The sequence below is a fragment of the Nomia melanderi genome, unplaced genomic scaffold (genome assembly GCF_051020985.1).
Source record: "Nomia melanderi isolate GNS246 unplaced genomic scaffold, iyNomMela1 scaffold0380, whole genome shotgun sequence".
Taxonomy (NCBI): Eukaryota; Metazoa; Arthropoda; class Insecta; order Hymenoptera; family Halictidae; genus Nomia; species Nomia melanderi.
In genome coordinates this window covers 32,501-40,000 of record NW_027475495.1, presented here as the reverse complement: position 1 = coordinate 40,000, position 7,500 = coordinate 32,501, and the positions used below count along the sequence as shown (strand labels likewise).

Below are 7,500 nucleotides of genomic sequence, written 5' to 3'. Positions count from 1 at the left end.
TTTCTGTACGGGGAGAAATAGAACGATGAGCTGACTTATCGGGTCTTCGTTGGAATTACCGTCGCTGGCATTGTAAACTCCAGATGACCTTGTGATTCCTTCGTCGGGCACTGGTAAAGGGTGGCGATGATTCGTTCTATAATAGAAATACCCGTCGTAGCGTTTCGGCCTAGTCACCCGCCACGAAACACTCTCTCGTCGTGGAATCCCCGCGTCGGAGAGTAAAACGCCGAAGGCTTACTTATGAAACTTACGTCTCTCGACGATGGGACGATCCACGCGAAGAGTTGTTACGTGCACGCGTATGGTGCGATTGCGTCGATTCGCTTTTCTGTACGGGGAGCAATAGAACGTTGAGTTGACTTATCGGGTCTTCGTTGGAATTACCGTCGCTGGCATTGTAAACTCCAGATGACCTTGTGATTCCTTCGTCGGGCACTGGTAAAGGGTGGCGATGATGCGTTCTATAATAGAAATACCCGTCGTAGCGTTTCTTCCGAGTCAACCCGCTCACGAAACACTCTCTCGTCGTGGAATCCCCGCGTCGGAGAGTAAAACGCGAATTCATAGTATGGAAACTTACGTCTCTCGACGATGGGACGATCCACGCGAAGAGTTGTTACGTGCACGCGTATGGTGCGATTGCGTCGATTCGCTTTTCTGTACGGGGAGTAATAGAACGTTGAGTTGACTTATCGGGTCTTCGTTGGAATTACCGTCGCTGGCATTGTAAACTCCAGATGACCTTGTGATTCCTTCGTCGGGCACTGGTAAAGGGTGGCGATGATGCGTTCTATAATAGAAATACCCGTCGTAGCGTTTCTTCCGAGTCAACCCGCTCACGAAACTCTCTCTCGTCGTGGAATCCCCGCGTCGGAGAGTAAAACGCGAATTCATACTATGAAAACTTACGTCTCTCGACGATGGGACGATCCACGCGAAGAGTTGTTTACGTGCACGCGTATGGTGCGATTGCGTCGATTCGCTTTTCTGTACGGGGAGAAATAGAACGTTGAGTTGACTTATCGGGTCTTCGTTGGAATTACCGTCGCTGGCATTGTAAACTCCAGATGACCTTGTGATTCCTTCGTCGGGCACTGGTAAAGGGTGGCGATGATGCGTTCTATAATAGAAATACCCGTCGTAGCGTTTCTTCGGAGTCAACCCGCTCACGAAACTCTCTCTCGTCGTGGAATCCCCGCGTCGGAGAGTAAAACGCGAATTCATACTATGAAAACTTACGTCTCTCGACGATGGGACGATCCACGCGAAGAGTTGTTTACGTGTACGCGTATGGTGCGATTGCGTCGATTCGCTTTTCTGTACGGGGAGAAATAGAACGTTGAGTTGACTTATCGGGTCTTCGTTGGAATTACCGTCGCTGGCATTGTAAACTCCAGATGACCTTGTGATTCCTTCGTCGGGCACTGGTAAAGGGTGGCGATGATGCGTTCTATAATAGAAATACCCGTCGTAGCGTTTCTTCCGAGTCAACCCGCTCACGAAACTCTCTCTCTCGTCGTGGAATCCCCGCGTCGGAGAGTAAAACGCCGAAGGCTTACTATGAAACTTACGTCTCTCGACGATGGGACGATCCACGCGAAGAGTTGTTACGTGCACGCGTATGGTGCGATTGCGTCGATTCGCTTTTCTGTACGGGGAGTAATAGAACGTTGAGTTGACTTATCGGGTCTTCGTTGGAATTACCGTCGCTGGCATTGTAAACTCCAGATGACCTTGTGATTCCTTCGTCGGGCACTGGTAAAGGGTGGCGATGATGCGTTCTATAATAGAAATACCCGTCGTAGCGTTTCTTCCGAGTCAACCCGCTCACGAAACTCTCTCTCGTCGTGGAATCCCCGCGTCGGAGAGTAAAACGCGAATTCATACTATGAAAACTTACGTCTCTCGACGATGGGACGATCCACGCGAAGAGTTGTTTACGTGCACGCGTATGGTGCGATTGCGTCGATTCGCTTTTCTGTACGGGGAGAAATAGAACGTTGAGTTGACTTATCGGGTCTTCGTTGGAATTACCGTCGCTGGCATTGTAAACTCCAGATGACCTTGTGATTCCTTCGTCGGGCACTGGTAAAGGGTGGCGATGATGCGTTCTATAATAGAAATACCCGTCGTAGCGTTTCTTCCGAGTCAACCCGCTCACGAAACTCTCTCTCGTCGTGGAATCCCCGCGTCGGAGAGTAAAACGCGAATTCATACTATGAAAACTTACGTCTCTCGACGATGGGACGATCCACGCGAAGAGTTGTTTACGTGCACGCGTATGGTGCGATTGCGTCGATTCGCTTTTCTGTACGGGGAGAAATAGAACGTTGAGTTGACTTATCGGGTCTTCGTTGGAATTACCGTCGCTGGCATTGTAAACTCCAGATGACCTTGTGATTCCTTCGTCGGGCACTGGTAAAGGGTGGCGATGATGCGTTCTATAATAGAAATACCCGTCGTAGCGTTTCTTCCGAGTCAACCCGCTCACGAAACTCTCTCTCGTCGTGGAATCCCCGCGTCGGAGGGTAAAACGCGATATATAATAGTATATGCCAGTGGTTCGCGCGCGTCGTCTCTGAGATACGCGGTCGACAGAGTTCCGAAAACACGTGATGTGCCACGATTTCCGTGCGTCTTACATCTTTCGACGATGGGACGATCCACGCGAAGAGAACGTTCGTGCTTGCGTGAGGTGCAACAGCGTCGATTCGCTTTTCTGTACGGGGAGAAATAGAACGTTGAGTTGACTTATCGGGTCTTCGTTGGAATTACCGTCGCTGGCATTGTAAACTCCAGATGACCTTGTGATTCCTTCGTCGGGCACTGGTAAAGGGTGGCGATGATTCGTTCTATAATAGTAATACCCGTCGTAGCGTTTCGACCGATGTCACCCGCCACGAATGTCTCTCTCGACGTGGAAACCCCGCGCCGAAGAGTAAACGCGAAGGCTTACCATACGAAAGAAAACGGTATTATACGCCTGTGGTATGTGCGTCTCGGCTCTGTGATACGCGATCGGCAGAGTTACAAAAAAACGTTGATGGGCCACGATTTCCGTGCGTCTTACATCTTTCGACGATGGGACGATCCACGCGAAGAGTAGTTACGTGCTCGCGCGAGGTGCGATAGCGTCGATTCGCTTTTCTGTACGGGGAGAAATAGAACGATGAGTTGACTTATCGGGTCTTCGTTGGAATTACCGTCGCTGGCATTGTAAACTCCAGATGACCTTGTGATTCCTTCGTCGGGCACTGGTAAAGGGTGGCGATGATTCGTTCTATAATAGAAATACCCGTCGTAGCGATTCGGCCGAGACACCCGCCACGAAACTCTCTCTCGTCGTGGAATCCCCATGTCGGAGAGTAAAACGCGAAGGCTAACTATATAAGAAACATATAGTATTATTTATGCCTGTGGTTCTCCGTTTGTCCTACTCTCAGATACGCGACTCGGAGAGTTACGAATAATCGTGATGGACCACGATTTCTGTACGTCTTACATCTTTCGACGATGGGACGATCCACGCGAAGAGATCATTCCTGCTTGCGTGAGGTGCGATAGCGCCGATTCGCTTTTCTGTACGGGGAGAAATAGAACGATGAGTTGACTTATCGGGTCTTCGTTGGAATTACCGTCGCTGGCATTGTAAACTCCAGATGACCTTGTGATTCCTTCGTCGGGCACTGGTAAAGGGTGGCGATGATTCGTTCTATAATAGAAATACCCGTCGTAGCGATTCGGCCGTGTCACCCGCCACGAAAATCTCTCTCGTCGTGGAATCCCCGCGTCGTAGAGTAAACGCGAAGGCTTGCTATAGAAGACTATAGTTTATACGCCTGTGGTTCACCGGTTGCCTGCTCTCCGGGGTACGCGATCGCGCAGGAGTTACGGAAGAACTTGATGGGCCACGATCTCCAAGCGGCTATATCTTTCGACGATGGGACGATTCACGCGAAGAGAACGTTCGTGCATGCGTGAGGTGCGATAGCGTTGATTCGCTTGTCTGTACGGGGAGAAATAGAACGATGAGTTGACTTATCGGGTCTTCGTTGGAATTACCGTCGCTGGCATTGTAAACTCCAGATGACCTTGTGATTCCTTCGTCGGGCACTGGTAAAGGGTGGCGATGATTCGTTCTATAATAGAAATACCCGTCGTAGCGTTTCGACCGATGTCACCCGCCACGAAATTCTCTCTCGTCGTGGAATCCCCGCGTCGGAGAGTAACCGCCGAAGGCTTGCTATAGAAGACTATAGTTTATACGCCTGTGGTTCACCGGTTGCCGGCTCTCCGGGGCACGCGATCGCGCGAAGGTTACGGAGGGACGTGAAGCGCCCGAGCAATGAAACGTCCGCAGGAGGAAACGAGCAACCGCCGAACATTGTTTCGCGACGTTTCCATAATGTATTGTCGTTTCGCTCGCATCCCGCTTCTTTCCCCTAGTTTCCTCGACGCGTAGTTTCGCAGCCTTAGTGGACGAATCATTCTCGATTCGAGGAAAGATATGCAGTGGGGCGTGCAATGAGCCCGCCAGAGACCACGATCTCCAATGCGTCTTTACATCTTTCGACGATGGGATGATCCACGCGAAGAGAACGTTCGTGCTTGCGCGAGGTGCGTTAGCGTCGATTCGCTTTTCTGTACGGGGAGAAATAGAACGATGAGTTGACTTATCGGGTCTTCGTTGGAATTACCGTCGCTGGCATTGTAAACTCCAGATGACCTTGTGATTCCTTCGTCGGGCACTGGTAAAGGGTGGCGATGATTCGTTCTATAATAGAAATACCCGTCGTAGCGATTCGGCCGAGTCACCCGCCACGAAACTGTCTCTCTTTCGTCGTGGAAACCCCGCGTCGGAGAGTAAAACGCGCGAAGGCTGTGACTGTAACATATATATATACAGTATACAATGCCTGTGGTTTTTGCGCGTGTCGGCTCTTCGGTATACGCGATCGGCCAGAGTTACGGAGGGACGGTGAAGCGCACGAGAAATTGAAACGGCCGCACGATTGGAACCGAGCAACCGTCGAACATTGTTTCGCGACGTTTCCATAATGCGTTTTCGTTTCGCTCGCATACCGCTTCTTTTCCCCTAGTCTCTGAGACGCGTTTTCGAGCCGTTCTTCTACTATCGATTCTCGTAGAGAGAAGGGACCGGGTAGTCTGGAAGTGGAACCCGCATCTTGCGTGTACCGTACACGGAATTGAGAGGACCGGCCGTGAAGCTCGTTTTAAAGCCGTGCGTCTGACACCCAACTCTTGCGCGCCAATTTCGCGGCAAGAGATAATATGGGACGAATGACCGGCAAAGAGCCAGCTGTGAAGTCTGTTTTTTTAATCGAATCCGTGGACGTGTGTATGCCGTAGCGTCGCTCGTCGTGTTCGTTCATGGTCGTTCCGAGAGAAAGAACGAAAGCGGTAACGAAGGGACCGGCCGTGAAGCTCGTTTTAAAGCCGCGCGTCTGACACCCAACTCTTGCGCGCCAATTTCGCGGCAAGAGATAACATGGGACGAATGACCGGCAAAGAGCCAGCTGTGAAGTCTTTTTTCATTATTTGCTTTCAATCGATCGATCGGTACGATTCGTGCAACGTTTCGCGCGATGCGACGCGAAAACATGCGCGCAACAATAGATGCGTCTGATCGGAAGAACGCGAGGGTCGACTGCACGCGATGGATTCAGTATCGGGTAGGATACAAAATATATCCCCGTCGTTTCCACGCGTGCGAGTCTTCTGCGTCTTTCGCGGGTTTTTGAATGCACTATACGCCCGGAACGTCGAGAAATATATACATATTACTTGAACGTTTTTCGTCTCGAAAGGCTTCGGTGTCGTCTCCAAGGCGACGCCTGAATCTCCTTCGCGCGCTGGTCGGAGATTCAGGTATCAACTTTTATCTTCTCTTTGAAAGAAGAGAGATATTAGGTCGAACAAATGAGAATAAAATTATATATGTGAAATATAAAATTTATACGATTACCCTGAACGGTGGATCACTTGGCTCGTGGGTCGATGAAGAACGCAGCTAATTGCGCGTCAACGTGTGAACTGCAGGACACATGAACATCGACATTTCGAACGCACATTGCGGTCCACGGATACAATTCCTGGACCACGCCTGGCTGAGGGTCGTTTACGTACCATACACTGCTTGCGTAGCTCTGTCAAATCCCCGCCGTCGTTCACCTCTTCGGATCGAACGTTTTTTTACCGAAGGGCGCAAAGAACGTTTCTGAGTCGGGTTAAGAGAAGGATGCTACGTACGAGCGAACGATGGGTGTCTCGTCGGCGTTTGTCGCGGACACGCGAAAATTCTGTGAATTTCACGGACAGTGTACGTTCTAGTTGTTGCAAAACGATCGGAATCGTTTGTATGGACTCGCGTGAGTGTTCGCGGCGTCGTGCGTCGTTCAATTACGACCGCCCGCGGATACCGCTCCACTGCGATATGGATCTGAGCGACAACTTTTTCGGCTGTTCGTGAGATGAACGGTTTCGTGTGTTTAGAAAAATTTTTTTTCCCGCGCTCCCGACGTCACCTGAAATGATGCGTCAGAGGTGAAAGAAAATATTAAGAAGTCGAGAGAGAGAGAGACTACACACGTTTTATTCATATTTTGTATACCGTGCGTGAGACGGATGTGCACGACACGTCGTATGTCGGTATATTACCGACTGGCCCCAGGGAGATTGTTTTCTTCCTCTCTTACGAATGAGATGTACGTTTCGGAGGATCGTCGTTACCGAAACACACGGCAAAACGAGACTTCTCGCAGCAGAACCTTTATACACAATACACATCGACTCTTTTTACCCCGAGAGAGAGAGAAAAGGTGTATTTCTTTTTTTTATTTTTCGAATTCGACGCACGAACGCTTTGACGACTGGAGAAAAACACGGTGTGTGTTAAAATCGTGCGGGACGAGCATGCGTATTCGTAACGGGTCGAATAGTTCTTATTCCCCGTCGTCGCGTGTCCTCGCTGGACCACCACCGTGCGCTTCCGCCACGTTCAGTTGAATTTCGAAATATATATATATAAAAAGAATCACCATATACTCTCTTTCGGGAGGTGTATTTTTATCGGTTTCTGCTATAGAGAAGAGACGGAGATCGTGTTGTGAGGTGTAACGTTTCTGTATCCCCGTTTCGGAGGATCGTCGTTATCGGCGGAACACACGTCAAAACGAGACTTCTCGCAGAACCTTTATACACAATACACATCGACTCTTTTACCCCGAGAGAGAGAAAAGGTGTTTTTCTTTTTTTTTTATTTTTCGAATTCGACGCACGAACGCTTTGACGACTGGAGAAAAACACGGTGTGTGTTAAAATCGTGCGGGACGAGCATGCGTATTCGTAACGGGTCGAATAGTTCTTATTCCCCGTCGTCGCGTGTCCTCGCTGGACCACCACCGTGCGCTTCCGCCACGTTCAGTTGTATTTCGAAATATATATATATATAAAAAGAATCACCATATACTCTCTTTC

General features: G+C 49.8%; 1 non-coding gene across 1 annotated transcript; it reads left to right on the top strand.

The window, feature by feature from the left end:
* Window positions 1–5,986: 5,986 nt before the first annotated feature.
* Window positions 5,987–6,141, top strand: LOC143176109 (5.8S ribosomal RNA). Its single transcript, XR_013000706.1, has one exon. It is a non-coding gene; the product is annotated as a 5.8S ribosomal RNA (ribosomal RNA).
* The last annotated feature ends 1,359 nt before the right edge of the window (window positions 6,142–7,500 follow it).